We start from the raw sequence: 24459 nt of genomic DNA, 5'->3' as shown, positions 1-24459 counted from the left end.
GACTGGGTCCACTATAACAGGATCAGCTACTTGCGAATGTGAAGGAGCAATGAATGGCTCCACAGGGGGGCTGTGACTGAGGTGCACCATCTGATCAATGAAGTTCTACAAAGACAGTGCTCAGCGCCCTCCTAGATGCTCTTCCTCCACTTAGGGCGGTCTTTGGCCAGGGACTCCCAGGTGTCGGTGGGGATGTTGCATTTTATCAGGGAGGCTTTGAAATGTTTCCTCTGCCCACCTGAGGCTTGCTTACCGTGTAGGAGTTCCGAGTAGAGGGCTTGCTTTGGGAGGCTTGTGTCAGGCATGTAAACAATGTGGCACGCCCAACGGAGCTGGTCGAGCGTGGTCAGTGCTACTATGCTGGGGATGTTGGTGCGTCTGTCCTCCCAGGGGATTTGCAGGATCTTGCGGAGACAACGCTGGTGGTATTTCTCCAGCGATTTGAGGTGTCTACTGTATATGGTCCACGTTTCTGAGCCATATAGGAGGGTGGGTATTACTACAGCCCTGTTGACCATAAGCTTGGTGCCAGATTTGAGGGCCTGATCTTCGAGCACTGTCTTCCTCAGGCGGCTGAAGGCTGCACTGGCACACTGGAGGCGGTGTTGAACCTCGTCGTCGATGTCTGTCCTTGCTGATAATAGGCTCCCTTATCTTGTTGATAACAGCATCCGGGAGGGCGCTGAGCACCTCGAGTCTCATCGACGAGAACATGCAGAAAGCAAGCACAGGCAGCAGAAGGAGCGTGCGGCAAACCAGACTCTCCAGCCCCCTTTTCTTCAACGATTGCCTGTCACACCTGTAATTCCCATAATGGACTGTTCAGTCACCTAAGAACCCACTTTTAGACTGGAAGCAAGTCTTCCTCGATTTTGAGGGACTGCCTATGATGATGATGACAATGACAGTCCACCATCTGCACTACAGTGAAGGTGAACTCTCCCTCAACTGCTACTCTACAGCGCCTCCCAGCTACCCATACAGGACATCTCCAGAGTCATACATGCACTCGCTTCAAAGCCATCCAGTTCTGCAGGTTATAATTAACAAAGTGAAATGGAATTCATACCCTACTTCTACAAAATAGGAAAATACGGGCTAGAATTCGTGCTGGCTTCACCAAATACAATGACTTACCAAAATGCAATCATAAGGAAGATTAGGGACATGAACATGGGCTGGGGGGTGATGGTAAGGAACTTCGGCTGTTGGGGGGGTGTGATAAAGAAGTTGGGCTGGGGGTGGGGTGGTGTAAGGAACTTAGTCTGGGAGAGGTATGAACTTGGGCTGGGGGGTGTAAATGGCTGGGGTAGTAAGGAACTTGGGCTGGGGGGTGTGTAAGGAACTTGGGCTGGGAGAGGTATGAACTTGGGCTGGGGGTGTAAATGGCTGGGGTAGTAAGGAACTTGGGCTGGGGGGTGTGTAAGGAACTTGGGCTGGGAGAGGTATGAACTTGGGCTGGGGGGTGTAAATGGCTGGGGTAGTAAGGAACTTGGGCTGGGGTGTGTGTAAGGAACTTGGGCTGGGAGAGGTATGAACTTGGGCTGGGGGTGTAAATGGCTGGGGTAGTAAGGAACTTGGGCTGGGGGAGGAGTGAACTTGGGCTGGGAGAGGTATGAACTTGGGCTGGGGGGTGTAAATGGCTGGGGTAGTAAGGAACTTGGGCTGGGGGAGGAGTGAACTTGGGCTGGGGGAGGCTTTTATTGGGTTTGTGGAGCTCTATCCTCTCTGTCACTGCTTGCAGGAGAGTTCTGAAGACAGAATGTCTTGAATTACACTTTGCAAAGTCATTCAGAATTTGAACTTGGCAGTTTCAATGACACACTCCAAAAAAACTTCTGAGTGTGGCTTATCCTCCAAAGGGATCAATCAGCAATCTGGTCATGTGATAATGGAGAGCCAATCAGCCAGAAACACAGTACAAATAACTGGGTCCATAAAAGATCCCACGGCACTATTTCGAAGAAGAGCAGTGGAGCTATCCCCGGTGTTGTGGCCAATATTTATCCCTCACTCAACATAACAGAAACAGATTATCTGGTCATTATCACATTGCTGTTTGTGGGAGTTCGCTGTGTGCAAATTGGCTGCTGTGTTTCCCACATTACAACAGTGACTACACTCCAAAAGTATGTCATTGGCTGTAAATTGCTTTGAGATGTCCAATGGTCGTGAAAGGCACTATATAAATGCAAGTCTTTCTTTCTTTCTTTTTTTTTGTTTCTTTCTTCCTTAAAGCTCAACATTTGAGATGAAATCTGTATTAAAGCTATTAAATGGAGGCAGAGAATTCACAACGAAACAGCTTGTTAAAAAAATCCGGTTGAAATAAATTGAGTTAAAACACCCTGAAGAAATGCTAATATCAAGTAATGAATTTTACTGGATTGTATTAGGGTCGTCACTTACTAACTAAAAATAAAACTCCTGCAAACTGTGTTGTAAGTGGTTAAGAAATCAGCATCAGCGCAGTTTGTGATATTATGCCCCCTTCTGTTTGCCTCGCTGCAACGTTTAAATTGTTGCTGCAGTCCGGAAAAGTTCAAAACAAGCTGAACGTACAGACCTCTCTCCCTGCCTCCCATTGCAAAAACATACTGTAAACATTGTTTGTGAACAGAATAAAAATACTCCACAAACTTTAAAAAAAGTTGAGCTTTCATTTTTATCCTCATCAAATTGAGCTCATCATAATTTTCACTGTAACTGGCCCTGTTTGTGCATAGGTGCCACCTTGATATTGATCAAACTAGTTAACCAAATTAGTCGAAAAAAGTGTTTCAAAAGAACATAAGAAATAGGAGCAGGAGTAGGCTATTCGGCCCCTCGAGCCTGCTCCACCATTCAATAGGATCGTGGCTGATCTTCGACCTCAACACTTTCCTGCCCGATCCCCGTATCCCTTGATTCCCCTAGATTCCAAAAATCTATCTATCTCAACCTTGAATATACTCAACGACTGAGCATCCACAGGCCTCTGGGATAGAGAATTCCAAAGATTCACCACCCACAGAGTGAAGAAATGTCTCATCATCTCAGCGACCACATATCCTGAGACTATGCCCCCGAGTTGTAGATTCTCCAGCCAGGGGCAACAGCCTCTCAGCATCTACTCTGTCAACCCCCCTCAGAATTATCCTTTCCATGCTTTAGTATTCACAATAAGAGCCACAGACGTTATTTAGGGTTTGTAGTAAACAGTATCACATTGACCTGCATTCCTGGAAACTGAGTTGCTACAAAACCTGGGGGAATATTCCTCTGCTCACTCTGGAGGTAATTTTATCGTTTGCCAATAGTGCAAAACAGTCAATATCGGATTGGCTGTCTGCTATGACTTAAATGGGAAGGTAAATGAGGCTGGATGTATAAAGGGGGAAGATCGAATACTGTCAGATTTACACTATCGCCATGTTATAAGTTAAATATTATAAGGATAACAGGAAGATTTCCTCTGATCGCTATTTGTCAGTGAGGTTGTAAATATGTTCTTTCACAAGAAATCGTGAACATAGGAAATCTTCCCACCTTGGTTACTATAATGAATGTATTGACTTAAAAGACTTGTTACTGTAAATTGCCTCAGGTATAAACCTGATCCAACTTTATTCGTGTCCAAAGTAACCCGCGTGACATGGTACCTGCGTTTATATACCAGTGACCGCGCATGCGCGCGTACAGCTCGATGACCTCCGACAGTGGCGCCCCATGGTGTCTGGTGACCCCAAGCATAAGTACATAACAACATCTCCTTTCAAGATCTTAATATCAGTCTTTTTACAAATTAAGACGGTCTGGGACTTTCCGTTCACGAGTTGATCAACTTCAGTTCTAGGCGAGTGTTATGAGTCAGTTGTGACTGAAGGCTGAGTAACCGATCTGATGGAAGTGGTAATGATCACATCAGAGACTGGAGGTCCAGTTTCAATAATGACAGCAAAGTCCTCTGATGAATGAACAATGGTTGGTTGGTCACTGACTGCATCTTCCTCAAGTGGTTCCAGTTCATCCATGTACCGCAGTTTTATCTGATCAACCCGATTCCTGCATGTTTGCCCATTCTTGAGCATGACAATAAACACTCTGTTACCCTCCTTGGCTGTAACAGTACTGGCGACCCACTTTGGACCTTGAGCATAGTTCAGTGCATAAACCGGATCGTTGACTGAGATGTCATGTGACATAGCAGCACGATCATGATACCCTTGCTGACTTTGATGTCTGTTTTCAACACGATCATTCAATTCAGGATGAACAAGAGAGAGCTTTGTCTTGAGATTTTTCTTCATCAGTATTTCAGCAGGGGAGATCCCAGTAAGCATATGAGGTCTTGACCTATAACTGAGCAGTATACAGGACAAACAAGTCTGCAGTGAATCCTGAGTTACATGTTTCATACTCTGCTTGATCGTTTGAACAGCACATTCTGCCTGACCATTAGAAGCAGGTTTGAATGGGGTTGACCTCACATGTTTAATACCATTGAGTTTCATGAACTCTTGAAACTCCAGACTTGTGAAGCAAGATCCATTGTCGCTCACAACAATGTCAGGCAAACCATGAGTAGCAAACATGACACGAAGGCTCTCAATTGTAGTTGTAGACATACTGGATGACATAATAATACACTCTATCCACTTTGAATATGCATCCACCACAACAAAAAACATCTTTCCCAGGAAAGGGCCCGCAAAATCGATGTGGATCCTCGACCATGGTTTAGATGGTCATGACCAAAGACTCAGCGGAGATTCCACTGGTACTTTACTTAGCTGCATGCAAATATTGCACTGATGCACACATGATTCCAGATCAGAGTCAATTCCAGGCTATCATACATGAGCCCTAGCAATGGCTTTCATCATGACAATACCATGATGAGTGCTACGTAGTTCACGTACAAATCTTTCTCTACCTTTCTTGGGCATAACAGCATGATTACCCCACAGTAAATAATCTGACTGAATGGACAGTTCATCTTTGCGATGGTTGTAAGGTTTGGTCTCATCACACATTTCCATAGGTATTGTAGACCAATCACCACTGAGGACACATTGTTTCACAACCGGTAAAATGGGGTCATGGCTGGTGCAAACCCTAATTTGTTGAGCAGTGACGGGAGTTCCTTCACTCTCAAAAGCATCCATTACTAACAGTAGATCTGCAGATTGTGGCATCTCCACCTCAGGTGTGGGCAACGGCAGACGATTCAGTGCATCGGCACAATTCTCAGTGCCAGGTCTATGATGAATAACATAATCATAGGCAGACAATGTCAATGCCCACCTCTGGATACGGGATGATGCATTGGTATTAATACCTTTGTTTTCCGAAAACAATGAAATGAGTGGCTTATGATCTGTTTCGAGTTCAAAACGAAGACCAAACAGGTACTGATGCATCTTTTTGACCCCATATACACAGGCCAAAGCTCTTTCCGCCTTTGACAAACAGGTTGTAGCTTACCCGACTTATTTGCTTGTTGGAGTACACAGCCAACCCCACATGATGAAGCATCACAGGCCAATACAACATGCTTACATGGATCATAATGAACAAGCAACTTGTTTGAACAGAGCAGATTCTTAGCTTTCTCAAAGACTCCATCTTGAGACACACCCCAGACCCAGTTGTCGTCTTTACTGAGTAGCACATACAGTGGCTCTAACAAAGTGCTCACTCTGGGTAAGAAATGACTAAAGTAGTTGAGTAGCACAAAGAATGAACACAGCTCTGTCACATTCTGAGGCCTGGGTGCATTTTTGATGGCTTTGGTTTTCAAATCTGTAGGCCTGATGCCATCTTCCTCCCCAGGAATTTAAATTCAGGTGCCATGAAGATACACTTCGAACGTTTCAGCCTGAGTCCCACTTTGTCCAGATGAGGTAGGACTTCTTCAAGATTGTTCAGATGTTCAGTAATGTCACGACCTGTGACCAGAATGCCATCTTGAAATGTGACAGTTCTAGGAACGGACTTCAGTAGACTCTCCATATTCCTCTGAAATATGGCTGCAGCCGAACGAATTCCAAAAGGACATCTGTTGTAGACAAACAGTCCTTTATGGGTGTTAATGCAGGTGAGTTTCTTTGAAGTGTTGACAAGCTCCTGTGTCATATAAGCCGACATCAGATCCAATTTAGTGAATGACTTTCCACCAGCTAGCATAGCGAACAGGTCATCAGCCTTCGGTAATGGTTACTGATCCCATTTCGAAAATCGGTTATTCGTAACCTTGTAGTCTCCACAAATCCTGACAGTGCAATCACTCTTCAACACAGGAACAATAGGACAGGCCCTCTCGTTAAACTTGACTGGTGATATGACCCCTTCACGTTGGAGTTTGTCAAGCTCAATTTCAACCTTCTCTTCATCATGTAGGGAGGTAGGGAACAGACCGAGCTTTATGATAGACAGGCCTTGCATCAGAATCCAGGTGAATCTGCACCTTGGCTCCAGTAAAATTACCAATGCTCAGTTCAATTAAAGAAGGAAACTTCTCCAACACTTGAGCACACGAATTATCATCCACTGATGACAACGCTTTGATTTTATTCCAATTCCGCTTGATTTTCTCGAGCCAATTCCTGCCGAACAGCGTTGAACCATTACCTGGGATGATCCATAATGGTAGATCATAATGGTAGATGGTAGACCATCATATGACAACTTGACTACTGCACTGCCTATCAGCGGTATGAGTTCCTTAGTGTAAGTACGCAACTTGGCATTGACTGGACTCAGCTTAGGCTTCACCGCCTCAGTGTCCCACAGCTTGTCGAATGTCCTTTGGCTCATTATTGACTGACTCGCACCCATGTCCAGCTCCATTGATACAGGCACGTCATTCAGCTTCACATTAATGATTATCGGCTGGCTCTTTCCCAAGAACGAATACAGACCATACACTTCCTCCTCGGGTTGTGTATCTGGGCCAGCACTGGACTGGTCATCATCAGCAATGTGATGAGCAGCAGCAAGCTTGCTCAGTTGTGGGCACTGTGATGTATGGAGAAAGAGTCAGACTGAACACTGTGAGCCCAAAGTAAAGTGTGACCTTAGTCTTTTATTGCAGTTCTCCAGAGTGCCTCTCCAACCTGTGAGGCCTTCTTAAATACCTATGTTCCCAAGGGATTATGGGATCCCTTGGGACTCCAGGGGATGAGCCCTCTGGTGCCTGTACAGAGTAAATACAAGTTCACATATATAACAACACTCCCCTCTGCAAAGTCAATAGTGTAACTATTTATAATGTGAGTCGACCTGGGGCCTTTCTTGCCCTGGTTGATCATCTCGGTGTGAAAGCTGGTATTGTTGAATCATTTGTTGGGCCCTCGCTGGGCTGCTGTGCAGCTGGCCCTGCTGGGCTGCCTGGTGTGTTCGGTCCTGCTGGGCTGCTGTGGATGATGGGTTCTGACTCGTGGTCAACTGTGGTGCCAGTTGCCACTGGTGTGTAAGTTGAGGGAACAAAAAAGGTAGGGTCCAAGGTGGGTTGCTCAGGATAGTCCGTAAATCTGAGTTTGATTTGGTCCAAGTGTTTCCGGTGAATGAGTCCATTTGAAGTTTGACCCAAAACACCCTGCTCTCCTCTTTGGCCATGACAGTGTCCATAATTCAATACAAATACAGGATCATTGATTTCAATCTCACGTGACATATTTGCGCTATCATGCTATGTACTTTGTTGAAGCCGCCTGCTCGCTACCTGTTCATGTAGATCAGGTGAACTAACGAGAGCCTTGTCTTAAGTTTGCTTTTCATGAGCAGTTGAGCAGGTGGGATCCCAGTAAGTGAGTGTGGTCTTGTGCGGTAGCTAAGCAGGACTCGGGATAGGCGAGTCTGCAGTGAGCCTTCAGTTACCCTCTTCAAGCCTTGCTTGATGGTTTGCACTGCTCTCTCTGCCTGACCATTGGACGCTGGTTTAAACAGGGCAGATGTGACATGTTTGATCCCGTTACGGGTCATGAATTCCTGAACTCAGCACTGGTAAAACATGGCTCGTTGTCACTCACCAGGGCATCGGGTAAGCTGTGAGTGGCAAACATGGCCCGCAGGCTTTCAGTAGTGGCAGCGACGTGCTAGCCAACATTATCTCACATTCAATCCACTTGGAATACACGTCTACAACCACAAGGAACATTTTACCCAAGAACGGGCCTGCATAGTCGACGTGTACCCTAGACCACGGTTTGGAGGGCCAAGACCATAAACTTAGCGGCGCCTCCCTGGGTACATTGCTTAACTGCGAACATGTATTATATCTGTGAACGCAGGACTCTAAGTTCGCATTGATACCGGGCCACCACACGTGGGATCTGGCTATCGCTTTCATCATTATGATGCCTGAGTGGGTACTGTGGAGATCATTGATGAAGGTGTCTCTGCCCTTCATGGGACCTCTACTTGATTTCCCACAGAAGGCAGTCTGCTTGAATAGACATTTCATCTTTGCACCGCTGGAACGACTTAATCTCTTCCTGCATTTCCACTGGGACACTGAACCAACTCTCGTGAAGCACACAGCTTTTGACTAGAGATAATAAGGGGTCCTAGCTTGTCCAGGTTGTAATGTCCTTACACACTACTATAAATTCACACGAGGCATAGTCTGCAGACAAGGTCACTTTGTGACCTGAACCTTTATTCACAGGACCAAGAAGTGATGACCCTGCGTGGGACCTCCCTTTATATACCTGGATGACCAGGTGAGGAGTATCTCCCACAAGTTCACCCCCTGTGGTCAAGGTGTGCATTTCTTAGGTATATACAGTAAGCAGTTTTGTTATATGAAGGTTACAGTTACATGAAGGTTACAGTTACCTTCCCTCCCCCCCCCGCAATGTCTTATGGGGTCAAAGATTCAGTCTTTCAGGTGGTCGACGCTCTCTCGTGGAGCGCCGCAGTTGGGGCTCTGGTTGGTGAGCCTTGGCATGCATCTCTGTCACCTGTGGTGATTCCTGCTTGTCCGGGCTGGCCGCAGGGACTGTGCATGCTGCTGAATGTTCTTGTTGCTCGTTCACTGGCAGTGGTGTGGGCAACATCTCATGATCTTCCTCAGGTTCCTCAGTGTCCATGCTGAACCTTTTTTTTACTTGGTCCAGATGCTTGTGGCATATCTGTCCATTGTTAAGTCTGACCACTATCACCCTATTCCCCTCTTTGCCAATTACAGTACCCTCAAGCCACTTGGGCCCCAAAGCGTGATTAAGAACAAATACAGGGTCATCGATTTCTATACATCTCCCCTTTGAGTTTCGATCATGGCACTCATTTTGGGACTGGCGCTTGCCCTCAACAATGTCTGACAGGACTGGATGAATGAGGGATAGCTGAGTTTTAAGTATACGTTTCATGAGTAGTTCCATGGGCGGGACTCTCATGAGCGAATGCGGGCAGGACCTGTAGGCCAGCAGGAGGCGCGATAGGCAGCATTGAAGGGAGGGTCCTTGAATCCGGAGCATGCCCTGTTTTATGATTTGGACAGCACGTTCCACCTGGCCATTGGAAGCCGGCTTGAACGGTGCCGTCCTGACATGTTTGATGCCATTACCCGACATGAACTTCCGGAATTCATAGCTAGTGAAACACGGGCCGTTGTCGCTAACTAGGATGTCCGGTAAGCAGTGGGTCGCAAAGACTGCGTGCAGACTCTCCACAGTGGTGGATGTCATGCACAAATTCAATATGATGCACTCGATCCATTTCGAGTACGCATCAACAACAATGAGGAACATTTTTCCCATGAACGGGCCCACGTACTCTATGTGAATACGTGACCATGGCCTGGTGGGCCAGGGCCATGGGCTGAGTGGGGCCTCCCTGGGGGTATTGCCCAGCTGGGCACATGTTGTGCACCTGCGAACACAGTGTTCCAGGTCTGAGTCAATTCCCAGCCACCATACATGTAACTGGGCAATGGCCTTCATTAGCACGATGCCTGGGTGCTCGCTGTGGAGTTCCCTGTGAATGCTTCCCTTCCCTTCTGGGGCATGACTACCTGGCTGCCCCATAGTAGGCAGTTGGCTTGGATGGAGAGCTCATCCATCTGTCTGTGAAACAGTCTGACCTCCTCGGGGCATGCACCGTGTACAGGCGCCCAATCCCCAGTCAGGACACATTTCTTAATCAAAGATAGGAGGGGATCTCTGTTGGTCCAGATTTTGAAATGGCGGGCTGTGATAGGGGAGCCTGCGCTGTCAAAGGCATCAACAGCCATGACCATCTCAGCGCTTTGCTCCGCTGCCCCCTAGGTGGTGGCCAGTGGAAGCCTGCTGAGCGCGTCAGCACAGTTTTCGGTGCCTGGCCGGTGCCGTATGCTGTAGTCATACGCAGCCAGCATGAGAGTCCATCGCTGTATGCGAGCTGTACCATGTGGGAAGTCATGGTGTCCCTGACGACTACGTGTGAGGAAAGTGTATCCGCCTCCAGCTCCTGACGGTCCGCATTGCGGAATTGGAGCTGAGGGTGCATTTACTCTGGAGCATCCACGATGCTGAGAATGACGTGAGTAGCACGTGTAGCGAGTTGGTCTTACCGCAGGTGAAGGGTCCACAGCCAGCTAGGGAATGGAAGACCAGCAGGAAGAGCAGTGCAAGGAAGGTAGTGCAGGGGTCCCCTGCGGTCATCCCCCTGCAAAACAGATACACCGCTTTGAGTACTGTTGAGGGGGATGACTCATCAGGGGAGGGCAGCAGCAGCCAAGTTCATGGCACCGTGGCTGGCTCTGCTGCACAGGAGGGCAGGAAAAAGAATGGGAAAGCGATAGTAATAGGGGATTCAATGGTAAGAGGAATAGATAGGCATTTCTGCGGCCGCAACCAAGACTCCAGAATGGCATGTTGCCTCCCTGGTGCAAGGGTCAAGGATGTCTCAGAGCGGGTGCAGGACATTCTGAAAAGGGAGGGTGGACAGCCAGTTGTCGTGGTGCACAATGGTACCAACGATATAGGTAAAAAAAAGGGATGAGGTCCTCCAAGACGAATTTAAGGAGCTAAATTAAAACGTAGGACCTCAAAAGTAGTAATCTCAGGATTGCTACCAGTGCCACGTGCTAGTCAGAGTAGGAATCGCAGGATAGCTCAGATGAATGCGTGGCTTGAGCAGTGGTGCAGCAAGGAAGGATTCAAATTCCTGGGGCATTAGAACTGGTTCTAGGGGAGGTGGGACCAGTACAAACCGGACGGTCTGCACCTGGGCAGGACCGGAACCAATGTCCAAGGGGGAATGTTTGCTAGTGCTGTTGGGGAGGAGTTAAACTAATATGGCAGGGGGATGGGAACTAATGCAGGGAGACAGAGGGAAACAAAATGGAGACAAAAGCAAAAGACAGAAAGGAGATGAGTAAAAGTGGAGGGCAGAGAAACCCAAGGCAAAAAACAAAAAGGGCCACGATACAGCAAAATTCTAAAGGGTCAAAGTGTAATAAAAAGGCAAGCATGAAAGCTCGGTGCCTCAATGCAAGGAGTATTCGGAACCCAGGAGAGGGCTCTGAGCTAGTTCAAGTGGGTGAGAGCTCAGATGAACAGGACCCCAAGAAAGAATGCAAAAGGCAGGAGGCAACAGAGCAGAGTAGCACTGGGGTAAGTATAAACCACAAGGTGATAGGAAGGGACAATATGTATGAATATAAAGGGGCTTCAGGAGGGGTCAAAACTAAAAATCATGGTTTAAAAACTAGTATTAAAACACTCTACCTAAACCATGCAGCATTCGAAATAAAGTAAATGAGTTGACGGCACAAATCATTACAAATGGGTATGATTTGGTGGCCATTACAGAAACGTGGTTGCAGGGTGGCCAAGACTGGGAATTAAACATACAGGGGTATCTGACAATTCAGAAAGATAGACAAGAAGGGAAAGGAGGTGGGGTAGCTCTGTTAATAAAGGATGATATCAGGGCAGTTGTGAGAGACGATATTGGCTCTAATGAACAAAATGTTGAATCATTGTGGGTGGAGCTTAGAGATAGTAAGGGGAAAAAGTCACTGGTGGGCATAGTTTATAGGCCCCTAAATAATAACTTCATGGTGGGGCGGGCAATAATCAAGGGAATAATGGAGGCATGCGAAAAAGGAACGGCAGTAATCATGGGGGGTTTTAACCTACATATCAATTGGTCAAATCAAATCGCACGGGGTAGCCTTGAGGAGGAATTCATAGAATGCATATGGGATTGTTTCTTAGAACAGTATGTTACAGAACCTACAAGGGAGCAAGCGATCTTAGATCTGGTCCTGTGTAATGAGACAGGAATAATAAACAATCTCCTTGTAAAAGATCCTCTCGGAATGAGTGATCACAGTATGGTTGAATTTGTAATACAGATTGAGGGTGAGGAAGTAGTGTCTCAAACGAGAGTACTATGCTTAAACAAAGGGGACTACAGTGGGATGAGGGCAGAGTTGGCTGAAGTAGACTGGAAACACAGACTAAACGGTGGCACAATTGAGGAACAGTGGAGGACTTTTAAGGAGCTCTTTCATAGTGCTCAACAAAAATATATTCCAGTGAGAAAGAAGGACGGTAAGAGAAGGGATAACCAGCCGTGGATAACCAAGGAAATAAAGAGAGTATCAAATTAAAACCAATAAGGTGGCCAAGGTTAGTGGGAAACTAGAAGATTGGGAAAATTTTAAACGACAGCAAAGAATGACTAAGAAAGCAATAAAGAAAGGAAAGATAGATTACAAAAGTTACCTTGCGCAAAACATAAAAACAGATAGTAAAAGCTTTTACCGATATATAAAACGGAAGAGAGTGACTAAAGTAAATGTTGGTCCCTTAGAAGATGAGAAGGGGGATTTAATAATGGGAAATGTGGAAATGGCTGAGACCTTAAACAATTATTTTGCTTCGGTCTTCACAGTGGAAGACACAAAAACCATGCCAAAAATTGCTGGTCATGGGAATGTGGGAAGGGAGGACCTTGAGATAATCACTATCACTAGGGGGGTAGTGCTGGACAGGCTAATGGGACTCAAGGTAGACAAGTCCACTGGTCCTGATGAAATGCATCCCAGGGTATTAAAAGAGATGGCGGAAGTTATAGCAGATGCATTCGTTATAATCTAGCAAAATTCTCTGGACTCTGGGGAGGTACCAGCGGATTGGAAAGCAGCTAATGTAACGCCTCTATTTAAAAAAGGGGGCAGACAAAAGGCAGGTAACTATAGGCCGTTTAGTTTAACATCTGTAGTGGGGAAAATGCTTGAAGCTATCATTAAGGAAGAAATAGCGGGACATCTAGATAGGAATAGTGCAATCAAGCAGACGCAACATGGATTCATGAAGGGGAAATCATGTTTAACTAATTTACTGGAATTCTTTGAGGATATAACGAGCATGGTGGATAGGGGTGTACCGATGGATGTGGTGTATTTAGAGTTCCAAAAGTCATTCGATAAGGTGCCACACAAAAGGTTACTGCAGAAGATAAAGATACGTGGAGTCAGAGGAAATGTATTAGCATGGATAGAGAATTGGCTGGCGAACAGAAAGCAGAGAGTCGGGATAAATGGGTCCTTTTCGGGTTGGAAATTGGTGGTTAGTGGTGTGCCACAGGGATCGGTGCTGGGACCACCACTGTTTACAATGTACATAGATGACCTGGAAGAGGGGACAGAATGTAGTGTAACAAAATTTGCAGATGACACAAAGATTAGTGGGAAAGTGGGTTGTGTAGAGGACACAGAGAGGCTGAAAGGAGATTCAGATAGGTTAAGCGAATGGGCTAAGGTTTGGCAGATGGAAGACAATGTCTGAAAAAATGTCATCCACCTTGGAAAAAAAAAGGGAATATTATTTGAATGGGGAGAAATTACAACAGAGGGACCTGGGGGTCTTTGTGCATGAATTCCAAAAAGTTAGTTTGCAGGTGCAGCAGGTAATCAGGAAGGTTAATGGAATGTTGGCCTTCATTACGAGAGGGATGGAGTACAAAAGCAGGGAGGTCCTGCTGCAACTGTACAGGGTATTGGTGAGGCCGCACCTGGAGTACTGCGTGCAGTTTTGGTCACCTTACTTAAGGAAGGATATACTAACTTTGGAGGGGGTACAGAGACAATTCGCTAGGCTGATTCCGGAGATGAGGGGGTTACCTTATGATGATAGATTGAGTTGACTGGGTCTTTACTCGTTGGAGTTCAGAAGGATGAGGGGTGATCTTATAGAAACATTTTAAATCATGAAAGGGATAGACAAGATGGAGGCAGAGAGGTTGTTTCCACTGGTCGGGGAGACTAGAACTAGGGGGCACAGCCTCAAAATACAGGGGAGACAATTTAAAACCGAGTTTAGAAGGAATTTCTTCTCCCAGAGGGTTGTGAATCTGTGGAATTCTCTGCCCAAGGAAGCAGTTGAGGCTAGCTCATTGAATGTATTCAAGTCACAGATAGATAGATTTTTAACCAATAAGGGAATTAAGGGTTACGGGGAGCGGGCGGGTAAGTGGAGCTGAGTCCACGGCCAGATCAGCCATGATCTTGTTGAATGGCGGAGCAGGCTCGAGGGGCTAGATGGCCTACTCCTGTTCCTAATTCTTATGTTCTTATGTTCTTATGACGCATTGGCATTGATAGCTTTGCTGTCTGACAACAGGGATGTTAACTGCTTGTGGTCCATTTCTAACTCGAACCTTCTGCCAAAAAGGTACTGGTGCATTTTTTCACCCCGTAGGCACATGCGAGTGTTTCCTTTTCAACCATCCCATATCCCCGTTCTGCTTGGGAGAGCGACCTAGAGGCATAAGCACAGGCCCTCATCATTAATCTGCTGCAACACGCACCCAACCCCATAGGATGATGCATCACATGTCGAAACCAATTTCTTACAGGGGTTGTACAGGGTCAACAGCTTATTTGAACAAAGCATGTTCCACGCCCGATTGAAAGCCCGTTCCTGACAGTCCCCCCAAAACCAATCACAACCCTTACGCAGGAGCACGTGTAGCAGCTCCAACAATGTGCTTAAGTTCGGCAGAAAGTTCCCGAAATAGTTCAAGAGTCCCAGAAATGAACGCAACTCCGATGTGTTGCCGGGCCTGGGCGCACGATGAATCGCCTCCATTTTGGATTCGGTAGGCCGGATCCCGTCTGCGACAACCCTCCTGCCCAAAAACACGGCCTCTGGAGCCAAAAACACACACTTGGACTTCTTTAGTTGCAGGCGTACCCGGTCCAGTCGGCGTAGCACCTCCTCCAGGTTGTGGAGGTGTTCCTTGGTGTCTCGACCCGTGATAAGGATGTCGTCCTGAAATACGATTGTTCCAGGGATGGATTTGAGCAGGCTTTCCATGTTCCTTTGAAAGATAGCGGCCGCTGATCGAATGCCAAACGGACACCTGTTGTAGACAAGCAGCCCCTTGTGCGTGGTGATGGTGGTCAGTAGCTTGGATTCTTTGGCCAGTTCCTGGGTCATGTAGGCTGAAGTGAGGTCCAACTTGGTGAACAGCTTACCACCTGCCAGCGTGGCAAAACGATCCTGCACTCTCAGAATTGGTCTTGTAGTGACACTCAGTTGATGGTGGCCTTGTAGTTGCCACAGATCCTGACCGAGCCATCCGTTTTTAGGACAGGGAAAATGGGGCTTGCCCAGTCGCTGAATTCAACAGGCGAAATTATGCCCTCTCTTAGCAACCTGTCCAACTCACTCTCAATTTTCTCCCGCATCACATACGGCACAGCTCTGGCTTTGTGGTGCACTGGTCTGGCGTCTGGGGTGATGCGTATCACTACTTTGGTACCTTTGAAAGTCCCGACACCAGGTTGAAGTAGTGACTCAAATTTCTGTAGGACCTGTGAGCATGAACTTTGCTCCACAGATGAAATGGCGTGAACATCCCCCCATTTCCAATTCATCTCAGCTAGCCAACTCCTCCCCAAAAGCGCGGGACCATTTCCCGGGACAATCCAGAGTGGCAGCCGGTTCTCTGATCCATTATGTGTGACCACCAACATTGCACTGCCTAGCACTGGGATGATCTCTTTGGTGTACGTCCATAATTGCTTGTCAATGCGTTCTAGTTTGGGTCTGCTAGCTCTGAGTGTCCATAGTTTCTCGAATTGTTGGACACTCATAAGTGACTGACTGGCCCTGTAGAATTTACCAATATCTCGCAAAGATTCCAGGTACCTTTCCCCTGCAGAGGAGAAGAATCCCTTTCTGGGCTTTTAAAATGAGTTTAAAGGGGCAGACGAAGCCTGCGGGGGATAAAAGGGGATGCATTCATGGAGACTCCCCCCACCCCAATTTTTGGACTCATAGGAAAGGGAATTCAAAATGCACCTAAATTACAGAAGCTTGAGATCCCCGAAACATCTATGGGAAGGAGCATATCAATTTTAAGATTCTACAACATTTTGGCTGCGAAAAAGAGTTATCAAATACAAGAGGTGGGACCAACCTCTGAAGCAAATTCGTGTATTAAGGATCCCAGGCTATCTGGGGGAACTATTCACCCCCTAAGAGATAATCGAATTACCCAATCAAGCACAATGGAAATCATGGTTAGAAAAACTGGACAATCCTAAAACAATGCAAAACCAGTGATAGCACATTCTCACACCCTAATCGAGTTACTGCTGACAAAGGAGACATTTGAAAATCAATGGACAGAACAGTTTAAACAGAACCCAAGAGATTTGATGGGCGATAACGGAGTCTTTTTTGGGATATATCTATCCCCCAGTTTTACAAGGAAAGACGAGCAGAACACAGACTCGAACAAGGACACAGACAGGAACGCAGACACAGATACAAGCAGCCTGCTTCCTCTACAGTGAAGAAATGGAATAGTGAAGGAAACTACCAGAACACATCAAGAACTGACTGAGCACAAGGCCCACGAAACGGAAGGTTGTCAGCAACCAAATTGACAACCGCTCTACAATCTACTTCTGAACGACCCAACGGGGGAGAAATTACCAAAAGGGACTAACTAAAACTATTCCTAACCAAAGAAAGTGGGTATTTACCCCATACATCCAAAACGCAACTTAGCGCATCAACGGACGCACCCCAACCGAAGACTACGCAGTCCGAAGTCCTCTCCTCCGTCCGGGGTGCGGCTCGCCTAGAAGGCCAAGTGCAGCGAACCCTGAAACCGTGATTCACCGGCAACTGTCCAAAGAGATTGGTGGTCATAGCCCCTGAACCCTCAGAGCTATAACTTAGTTAGTTAGGGGAATTGGGAGGGGGGGGAGGCTGGGATAACTTGTGTAAATGTATCTGCATTCTCCTCTTTACCCCATTTAGAATTTAAGCTGTATTCTTTTCCCCACAGGCTGTAATTTGACATTTTATTCATTGTGTTGCACCCTTCAGTGTGTATTGGTCTGTGTGTGTTATTAAAGGTGTGCCTTTTACTCCTTTTTAAACACAATAAAGCCATACCTGCTTCCTACCTTGAAACCGATTGTCTGTCCAAGTCTGTCACAGTCCCTTCATAATTCCAGTGTCGAGAACCAAGGGTGTGGGAGCGATTCGGAACCGCTCATATAAGGTCAGAAGGGAAAGCTGACCCCCTGCAAACCACCCCTTCCACATGGCGACCCAGATGGGACACTGGTACAAGGGACGTGATAAGAGAGAGACTGGTTTCAGGAAACGAAGCAAAATGGAAGAGGGGATTTCCTCGTGTGTGTTTAAGAGGGTAAATGTGGCTAAGGAGTGGTACTTGATCTATTGTATGCTGAGCGTCCAGAAGATGCTGCAGCTCAATGGACCGAGAGCAAGGACCATAAAAGGTCGATAGAGAAGACCATTTGGCTAATTTGCCTTCAGCAACAGATCCGGCTTCTAGATGAGGAGAATGAGAAATTAAAGGGAGTATTGAGACAGGCAGAAGAGAGGTCCAGCGCAAGGGCCACAGTCGGGAAAGGCTGTGGACAGAGGTGGGACAGTATAAGGAAAGTAGAGATGGCCAAGGTTTGTGGGTAACTAGAGGATTGGGAAAATTTTAAACAACAGCAAAGAATGACTAAAAAAGCAATAAAGAAAGGAAAGATAGATTTCGAAGGTAAACTTGCGCAAAACATAAAAACAGATAGTAAAAGCTTTTCCAGACATATAAAATGGAAAAGAGTGATTAAAGTAAATGTTGGTCCCTTAGAAGATGAGAAGGGGGATTTAATAATGGGAAATGTGGAAATGACTGAGACCTTAAACAATTATTTTGCTTCAGTCTTCACAGTGGAAGACACAAAAACCATGCCAAAAATTGCTGGTCACGGGAATGTGGGAAGGGAGGACCTTGAGACAATCATTATCACCAGGGGGGTAGTGCTGGACAGGCTAATGGGACTCAAGATAGACAAGTCCCCTGCTCCTGATGAAATGCATCCTAGGGTATTAAAAGAGATGGCGGAAGTTATAGCAGATGCATTCGTTATAATCTACCAAAATTCTCTGGACTCTGGGGAGGTACCAGCGGATTGGAAAACAGCTAATGTAACGCCTCTGTTTAAAAAAGGGGGCAGACAAAAGGCAGGTAACTATAGGCCGTTTAGTTTAACATCTGTAGTGGGGAAAATGCTTGAAACTATCATTAAGGAAGAAATAGTGGGACATCTAGATAGGAATAGTGCAATCAAGCAGACGCAGCATGGATTCATGAAGGGGAAATCATGTTTAACTAATTTACTAGAATTCTTTGAGGATATAACGAGCATGGTGGATAGAGGTGTACCGATGGATGTGGTGTATTTAGATTTCCAAAAGGCATTCGATAAGGTGCCACACAAAAGGTTACTGCAGAAGATAGAGGTACGCAAGGTCAGAGGAAATGTATTAGCATGGATAGAGAATTGGCTGGCTAACAGAAAGCAGAGAGTCGGCATAAATGGGCCTTTTCGGGTTGGAAATCGGTGGTTAGTGGTGTGCCACAGGGATCGGTGCTGAGACCACAACTGTTTGCAATATACATAGATGACCTGGAAGAGGGGACAGAGTGTAGTGTAACAAAATTTGCAGATGACACTAAGATTAGTGGGAAAGCGAGTTGTGTAGAGGACACAGAGAGGCTGCAAAGAGATTCAGATAGGTTAAGCGAATGGGCTAAGGTTTGGCAGATGGAATACAATGTCAGAAAATGTGAGGTTATCCACCTTGGGAAAAAAAACAATAAAAGGGAATATTATTTGAATGGGGAGAAATTACAACATGCTGAGATGCAGAGGGACCTGGGGGTCCTTGTGCATGAATCCCAAAAAGTTAGTTTGCAGGTGCAGCAGGTAATCAGGAAGGCGAATGGAATGTTGGCCTTCATTGCGAGAGGGATGGAGTACAAAGGCAGGGAGGTCCTGCTGCAACTGTATAGGGTATTGGTAAGGCCGCACCTGGAGTACTGCATGCAGTTTTGGTCACCTTACTTAAGGAAGGATATACTAGCTTTGGAGGGGGTACAGAGACGAATCACTAAGCTGATTCCGGAGATGAGGGGGTTACCTTATGATGATAGATTGAGTAGACTGGGTCTTTACTCGTTGGAGTTCAGAAGGATGAGGGGTGATCTTATAGAAACATTTAAAATCATGAAAGGGATAGACAAGATAGAGGCAGAGAGGTTGTTTCCACTGGTCGGGGAGACTAGAACTAGGGGGCACAGACTCAAAACACGGGGGAGCCAATTTAAAACCGAGTTGAGAAGGAATTTCTTCTCCCAGAGGGTTGTGAATCTGTGGAATTCTCTGCCCAAGGAAGCAGTTGAGGCTAGCTCATTGAATGTATTCAAGTCACAGATAGATAGATTTTTAACCAATAAGGGAATTAAGGGTTACGGGGAGCGAGCGTGTAAGTGGAGCTGAGTCCACGGCCAGATCAGCCATAATCTTATTGAATGGCGGAGCAGGCTCGAGGGGCTAGATGGCCTATTCCTGTTCCTAATTCTTATGTTCTTATGTTCTTATGTAGAGAGCTCACTAAAGAAAGGCACAAAACCCAATTGGATCTTTTACAGTGTCAGATTATTGAAGCCAAGAATAGCAAACTGGAGTTGCGGGAAGAGAATTCCTGCTTCGCCAAGCAAGTTAAAGAGTACGGGGAGAGGGTGAGAGACATTCAGGTAGCCTATAAGGTAGCCAGTACCAGGGAATTTGAGGCAGGAGACCACGGCCCCTGCCAGCAGCAGATCCAAAGCTTGAACCTTGCTCTATCCCGGGCTAAAGGCATGGTGTGCCTGATAAATCCGGGTTTGGCCCAGGAACACCTGGTTGGGCAAGGAGAAACCCCTCAGTCACCGCCTGCAGCTCCCAGGAATGGCCCGGGGCAGCAGGGGTGTCAGCCAGAGTGCGGGGCAGGCAAGGATTGTGAACTACCAACACCGGCAGCCCCGAGTTTTAACTCGGCTTGGCAGCAGGGGGAAGAGGGCGAGCCAATACAAGAAGGGCCGGAACCAGGGCCAATGCGCCCGGTCCGGCAGCAGAAGTTTGGCCCGCCTGATGCCAATGGGGCAGCAGGACCCCTAGAAAGCAACTTCGTAGTCCCCCACGACACCCAACAACTGAGGACTATGATAGGCCACCTAAGTAAGCTCACCCAACAGGGGGATCGCTCGGTACACATCCTGGAAGTGGAACACACAGGGGATATTAACGGGTGCGATGATTCGGAGCAGGCTAAGCTGTTGCTCTTCTCGCTAGACACCAAGCTGTGCCATTCCCTCTCTGCAGACAGCAGAAAGGGGCGAAACACGTACGCTACGGTTAAGGAGGAGGTTCTAGAGGCCATGGGTATGAACGACGGGAGTCCTTTCTCCCGAGTGGAGAAATCAGTGCAGCTCTATGGGTGGACTCCACAGGCTTTCGCTGACAGGTTGTGGCTGGTCTACGAAAGGGCCTGTAGTGGGGTTCTTGACCGGGCCCACCTGAATCCTAACGAGCTGGCTCACTGGCTCTGCAGCCTGGTGGCAAATAGCTTACCTGCAGTAAAGGCAAAAGCCAAGGTCTGGTTCGATCCAAGAGATCCCAGAACCACCAAGGAGACAGTGGTCAGACAGCCGACCCTGGCTTACCGGAACGTAGAGGGATAGAGGAGCCCTCCTCTAAAGGGAGAGTCCATGAGATTAAACCCAGCCAAGGCAAGAGAGAGTGGCATCAGGAAGGTGGGAACCCTCCCCACAAAGGGGGCGAGTGTTTTGGGTGTGGGAAAAGTGGACACTGGGGGAAGGACTGTAGGAACTCGTGGAAAGAGACTAAGGGAAAGGCCACTTCAGCCCCAGCCCGTAAGGCCGGGGCAGGAACATCCGACTCATATGAGACACTCGTAGCTGCCCTACAGACACTCATAAACGGACAGGGAGCAGTGGCTATCGCAACTGGTGCAGTATCCGGTACAGTAAAACCCTCTGCTCTAACCCACCCAGATGCATGACTAGAGCCAGTGCAGCCTGTGTACCTGTGTTCCCTAGAGTACGATGCCTGGAAGAGACCGTGCGTTACGATCGAGGTGGTGAAAGTGAAAGGGACCTACCTGCTAGATACTGGTGCTTCCAGCACCCTTGTATATGCAGATAATCCAGCTACCTTATCTCTATCGAACGGGGTCCCGTACAGTCTAGTGGGGTTCACAGGCAATGAGCAAACTGGTTCGTTTTCCATTCCGCTCACCATTCAGTTAGGGACACTCAAAACCAAAAATGGAAGTGTGTCCTGATGAAATGGGAGCAGAAGGGAAAAGGGATCCTGGGGGCTGATTTTATCATTAGCCACCAGATCCTAGTGGATCTCAGGAACCACTGTCTATGGGGAGCCAAAGTGACTGACAGGGAAGGTGAGGTGGCGGTGATCCCAGAAAAAGGGGCCAAGGGAATGTTGTGTACCGTGAAGCCAAAGGAGGGTTATGACTTGGAATTACTGGTCAGTAACACCCCAGTGGAGTACCAGGCATATGTACGGGCACACCTTGCAGCATTTGCCACCCACAAACATGACTGTGGTAGGGTAACGGGGGTGGAAGTTAGTATAGAAGGGGACCCCATGACCCGACCACAAAAGCAATATAACTTCCCCAGGGAGGCAGAGGCAGACCTGACAACAGCGCTGGGATCACTGGTAGAGCAAGAGGTGTTAAGACCAATAGCAACCCATGTGAACTCTCCACTGTGGCCGGTTAAGAAACCGGACAACTCATGGAGGGCCACCGTGGACTATCGAGTACTAAGTAAGAATATCCCTGCCTGTGCACCCACTGTAGCAGCCGTAGCGGATCTCATAGGGAGTATTCCAGCATCCGCGACCACTTTCATGGTGCTGGACATTTCAAATGGATTCTGGTCCATTCCTTTAAAACGGGAGGACCAGTACAAGTTCGCCTTTACCTTTAAGGGCCAACAATACACGTGGAACTGTCTTCCCCAAGGCTTCCACAACAGCCCCAGCATTTTTCACCAATGCATGGCGAACTGTTTAAAGGGCTTTAGCGGACCCCAGCAGTTGGTGCAGTATGTGGATGACCTGCTCCTGTTCACCGATCAGGGGGAGGAGCATGGCCCACTGCTGGCTGAGCTGCTGGAGATGCTAAAAGAAGAAGGGTTTAAAGTAAACCCCAAGAAAGCACAGATCGGCCAGAAGGAAGTCAAATTTCTGGGGCTGACTGTGCGCGCTGGGAAAAGGGCCATAGACAGGGCTAGAAGGGAGGCAGTACAGGATTTACCGGCCCCCAACACAGTGACAGGGGTAAGATCCTTTCTAGGGCTCACCGGGTACTGCAGAGATTTTATTGAGGATTATGCAGCCACCGCAGCCCCTCTGCTCAGGCTCCTACACAAGGGGGTAGAGTGGGACTGGGATGAGGGTTGCGAGGCAGCATTTAATCAGCTCAAGAAGGACTTGCAGACCGCGCCAGCCTTGGGAGCGATAGATGTAGGAAAGGAGTTTTTCCTGGAGGTGGCAGCCAGCGGGGACAGTTTGAGCTCAGTGCTGCTTCAAGAGCGGCACGGCCAGTTGAGGCCGGTGGTTTACTCCTCCAGGATCCTCACAGATGTGGAGAAGGGGTACTCCAACTGTGAGAGACACCTCCTAGCCACACATTGGGCAGTGAAAAGATCTTTGATCTTCACGCGAGGGTCTCCTCTAACACTCCTAACCCATCACACACCTACTCAGATGCTCCTAGATGGGAGGATTAAGGACGGGACGGTGAGCAGTGCCCGCATTGCTCGCTGGACCCTGCTCCTCTCCTAGATGGACCTCAGAGTAGAAGGCCCCCGCGAGCCAAGGCTCGCAGCCAACCTAATCTACCAGGGAAAGCCCACAGGTGCTCCATTATAGGGGGATGGGAGGTGAACATTGGCCTTCGGGCTGGGTTACACCCTACAGGCCGGGACATCTATGTGGACGGATCCGCACGGTATCTGCTGGCAAGCGACTCACTGGGTGCGGAGTCTATGACCCAAGGGCAGGTATTGCCCTGGCAATCAAGCTCCCCAGCACCAAGAGTGCCCAGCATGCTGAACTGTCCGCCGTAATGTAAGTGGTAACCCACCCCGAGGAATTCCCTACCCCGTACACGATTTGTTCGGACAGTATGTTCACCTGCAATTCAGGTACGGAGTACCTGGCTATCTGGTCCCGTTGCGGATACACATCCGCTGATGGGAGACCCCTGGCAATCAAGCCCCTGCTGGAGAAAATCATGACAGCGGTGGGGGAAGAAGGAAAGGTCTACATACATAAGGTGAAGGCCCATTCAAAAACCGAACCCCGTGCAGAGGGAAACCAACAGGCTGACAAACTGGCCAAAGAAGGTGCCCGCACGGGAAAGTTCTGGGACCCCTATGACACCGGCTGCATAGCAGCAGTCAAGAATAAGAACAGGGCAGCAGAGAGTACAGAAATAGCCTTGGCCCCGGACTTAAAAACAGTTCAGGCACAGGACCCAGTCCTGAAAGCTGTCCTGAACGCGCTAGCTAGAGGAGAGAGAGTAGAAGGTCCGTACGGCACAGCAGCCATTACCGTTCAGGAAGGCATGCTGTTTAAAGAGGGACAATGGGTCGTGCCACAGCAGCACCAGAGGGAATTCCTAAAACTGGCCCATGAGGGTCCAGGAGCGGGACACCCCGGGCCTGAGACCACCTGGCAACGGGTGGAACAGGCAGGATGGTGGTCGGGACTCAGGGAGGACGTCCGCGAGTTCTGTGCGAACTGCCTGGTGTGTGCTGCGAACAACCCTGACCCCCAGAAAAGGAAGGTGTCCCTGGGACACGTCAGGAGGGTAGAGGGACCATGGCAGTCAATCCAAATTGAATACATCGGGCCCCTACCCACTGCCCAGGGAGGCTACAAATACTGCCTAGTCCTGGTGGACGTGTTCTCAAAATGGGTTGAAGCCTTCCCCTGCCGAACAGCCACCGCACTAGGGACAGCTAAGATTCTAGTGAGGGAAGTGTTCACCCAGTGGGGACTCCCACAGTATGTGGAGTCGGACCAGGGGAACCATTTCACCGGGCAGGTAATGCAGGCAACCC

This window comes from Pristiophorus japonicus, chromosome 13 (genome assembly GCF_044704955.1).
Source record: "Pristiophorus japonicus isolate sPriJap1 chromosome 13, sPriJap1.hap1, whole genome shotgun sequence".
Taxonomy (NCBI): Eukaryota; Metazoa; Chordata; class Chondrichthyes; family Pristiophoridae; genus Pristiophorus; species Pristiophorus japonicus.
This window is presented reverse-complemented; position numbering follows the sequence as displayed.